This window comes from Triticum dicoccoides, chromosome 3B, assembly GCF_002162155.2.
Source record: "Triticum dicoccoides isolate Atlit2015 ecotype Zavitan chromosome 3B, WEW_v2.0, whole genome shotgun sequence".
Taxonomy (NCBI): Eukaryota; Viridiplantae; Streptophyta; class Magnoliopsida; order Poales; family Poaceae; genus Triticum; species Triticum dicoccoides.
This window is the reverse complement of record NC_041385.1, coordinates 77727752-77731882: the sequence shown is the minus strand read 5'-3', so window position 1 is coordinate 77731882 and position 4131 is coordinate 77727752. Positions and strand designations below refer to the sequence as shown.

Below are 4131 nucleotides of genomic sequence, written 5' to 3'. Positions count from 1 at the left end.
ACGCACGCACGCACACCCTACCCCTATGAGCACCTCCGATAGACGAAATGCAGTCATCAACCAAAAACATAATTTTTTGAGCATCAGTACAGACACAAACGCTCATATACACGCGCATACACTCACCCCTATGAACGCACGCACGCACACCCTACCCCTATGAGCACCTCCGAGAGACTGAGCCGGCATATCATCTTGAAATTTACGAAGTCACCGTAGGCGCCTCGTCGTCAACGGGAACGTCTCCTCCCACTGAGGGCAATAAATCCAGGAATAATGCGAGCACCAGGATTTGAACCCTGGTGGGTTGGGGATATCACTGCCCACCTAACCAACTCAACCACAGGTTGATTCGCAACAAAAACATAATTTTATTTGCAGAAAACAGTTAAAAAATTAAAGGGGAGATAGTTGAGGCGGTTTTCAGTTAAAAAAAGGATAAAATTTTCCTTAGAAAAAAAGAAGAGAAGAGATAATAATCCCGGTCGATCGAGTCCGCTTCCGACCCAACTACGATCGGCCCGTCCGTCCTATTCTACCTACAAATACGCTGGCGATCGATCAATCAATCAAGCAATTCCGATCAATCCTGCAGTAAGAAAAAACAAATGATGGCGGCTGACTTGGACCTGGACGACGTGATCCAGCGCCTCCTGGACGCGGAGGCTCCCCTGAGCTTGCCGTCCGCCGCCCCGCCGCTGAAAGGCGAGGAGATCCGGCACCTCTGCGCGGCCGCCAAGGAGCTCCTCCTCAAGCAGCCGACGCTCCTCGAGCTCTCCGCCCCCATCAACATCTGCGGCGACACCCACGGCCAGTACCCCGACCTCCTCCGCCTCTTCCGTGAGACCGGGGCGCCCTCCGCCGCCAACCGCTACCTCTTCCTCGGCGACTACGTCGACCGGGGCACGCAGAGCATCGAGACCATCTGCCTCCTCCTCGCCTACAAGGCTACAAGCTCAAGTACCCGGACGCCTTCTTCCTCCTCCGCGGCAACCACGAGTGCGCCGCCGTCAACAAGCAGTACGGCTTCTACTCCGAGTGCGCCTCCCGCGGCCGCCGCATAGTCAGGCTCTGGGAGGAACTCAACGCCGTCTTCGCCTGCCTCCCGCTGGCGGCGCTCGTCGGCTGCGATAGTAAAAAGAACAAGAAGAAGAAGATCCTGTGCGTGCACGGCGGGCTCTCGCCGGAGCTCGAGAGCCCGGACCAGATCCGCCAGATCAAGCGCCCGCTGGCCGACGTCCCCGAGTCCGGCCTCGTGTGCGACCTGCTGTGGTCGGACCCCGCCGCGGACGGCGACGACTGGGGGTGGGGGGACCCGCGCAGGAGCACGTCCTTCACCTTCGGCGCCGACGTGGTGGAGGAGTTCTGCGAGAGGCACGGGCTGGCCATGGTGTGCAGGGCGCACGAGATGAAGGATGCCGGGTACGACCAAGAGTTCGCCGGCGGGAAGCTTGTGACCGTGTTCTCTGCGCCCAACTACTGCGGCAAGTGTGGCAACGACGGCGCCGTCATGACCGTGGCCGGTGACCTCGCCTGCTCTTTCCGCGTCTTCCACCCTGATGCTACTGCTGCCACTCCTCCTCCGGCTCCTATTTATCTTCTTTAGTCCTACATACATAATTCATGTTAGTTTCTGACGCCTTGCCCTGTACTGTAGTCTCCGGCTCGTCGTGTCTTCGTTTAATTAAGAGTGGATTTCAGTTTTCGAATGTAATGCAGGTTTTTATCCCGTTTAGCGAAGTTTTACTAGATTTTTTTTTTAGAACCGCCCTTCAGGCCTTTATTCAATAATAAGACGGTTTACATCCGATTGCACTAGGGCAGTTAGAGACTCAGGGACAACATCAAAAAAAATTACAGATGATGTGCTAGCTATACTCTCTCTGGCGCACCAGTGAGCTACATTATTGGCATCTCTACTAACATGATTAAGTCTGAAACCCTGAAAGTGTTGGAGATATGATCTAATCTCGCTGATAATTGGGCTCCCAGCCGATCTGCACTCCGTTGCCATGAACTCCTCTACAACAGTTTTGCAGTCCGTCTCGACGGTCACCCACGTCCAGCCCTTCTCCATAGCCAGACGCACAGCCTCCCTGACAGCTAACAATTCAGCGCAATACGGATCAGTCACCCCAGGTAGCTTGCGGCCCCCGGCTAGCATGAGATCTCCTTCATGACCCCGGGATACCCATCCGATCGCTGCGCAAACACCATGCACATCCACCGCGGCATCCGTATTAATTTTGCACCATCCTTCTTCCGGTGGTTTCCATCTCTCTTTCGGAAGACCTCTCTTCTCACCAGCATCCGAAGGGATGTACAAAGCCTGAATGAGTTCCTTAACCAGGACCATCGACCTTCCGGGTTGGTATTTGATCTCCTCATGAGTGTATTTATTCCTGCTTGACCAAATTGTCCACATGACTGATATAACAATGGTCGCCCTGTCCCTTCCAATCAAGCTAGAATCGAGCAAGTCCCTGGACCACGTGGCTGGGTGGAGCCATGGTAACTTGAGCTCAAAGAAATCTTCTGCCTCCCTCCAAAATAGTTTTGCATGATCGCATGTAACCAGAGAGTGAAACAGTGACTCTTCCTGGTTGCCGCACATTTGACAAGTGTGATCTTCCCCTATGTGTCGTCGGCATAGCTCTTCCTTCGCCGGCAGGAACCCTTTGAGGACCCGCCACCAGAAGATTCGTATCTTTGGCTGCACCTTCAAGCGCCAAAGTGATTTCCATACCTCCTCCCCCTGGGAGGAACTGCCAACCTGATTCAACTCATTTTCCCGGGCCTCCAACAGCATCCGGTACGCTGAACGAACCGTAAACAAACCGGACCTCTCATAACCCCATGCCCAAAAATCTGTTACCGCTACCCGCGGTCTCGGCATGTTGAGGATAGCTTGTGCATCCGGGGCAATGAAAGTTCTCTCAATAATCTCCTCATTCCACTCACCATCTTCCTTCATCAAGTCAGATACAAGGTGTATGGGATCACTTCCCATATTACATACTGGTTTGAAAGTGTTGCTTCCTTGTATCCAATTGTGTCATGTCATACTTCCGTAGTAGTTCCATCGCCAATTCTTCGGATCAAACCTTTCTTGAGCACCTCCCTACCAGTGATTATCGCCTTCCATGTAGTGGAAGCGCTGGCGGAGCAACCTGCCTGCAAGAAATCTCCATCTGGGTAGTACCTACCCTTAAGAACACGCGCGCATAGGCTATCTGGCTTGTCCAGCAGCCGCCACGCCTGTTTTGCGAGCATTGCATCATTGAACAGCTCCAAATCCCGGAAACCCAAGCCTCCTTTGGATTTAGAAACAGCCATCTTCTCCCACGATTGCCAGTGCATTTTCCTCTTGTCAAGAGATTCATCCCACCAAAACTTTGACATCACTGTCGTTACTTTTTGGCATAAGCCTTTATTGAGAGTGATCCGTGGTCTCGACCATTAAACCCGTTTGTGCGATCGAAAAAAACTAGGAGGAAACACTGGTATGGGGCATATTATAAGGGGTAAAAATTAGCAAAACTTTGGTGAAATTAGGAAGTCCGGGTGTGGCCTAATTTGACCCTTTAACCGTATCCCTTATAACGTAGATCAACATAACAAGTTCATACAACCATGTAACTTAGATCAACACAACGTCGATAAACGCATATCTGTTCATTTCACACAACCAGACATAGTAAGTTATAATCACATAACAAGTTCATATACATAACACTAGGATATGCTAACCAGTTCATACGAGTACGATCTAGGACTAGAAACATATACACAAATCAAACATCAATGCTTCGCGCCCTTCCCCTTGTCATCTCCGGAGCGACGTTAGTATGTGCCGAAATATGCGTAGTCATCAGCATCCGCTGCGCGCGCAGGGGGTGGGGGGGGGCTATGAGACGGAGGTCTTGCTGTCGTGGCCAATGACCAGCGCAGCACACTGTGGTGAAGCCGATCGGAGTCACCGTGTTGGGGGACCGGTGCGGTTTGGCAACAGCATGACCGGAGCGCTTGGATCATGCCAGGGTCAAGACGAAAAAAAATTATATGAGACCAGGTCTCATATAAATCAGGTGAGACCCGCCCTGATGAATGACATGTGGCATTCACAAATCA

General features: G+C 52.0%; 1 pseudogene; it reads left to right on the top strand.

Annotated features, from left to right (window-relative positions):
- The first annotated feature begins 604 nt into the window (after positions 1-604).
- Positions 605-1734, top strand: LOC119274827 (annotated as a pseudogene).
- Positions 1735-4131: the final 2397 nt, after the last annotated feature.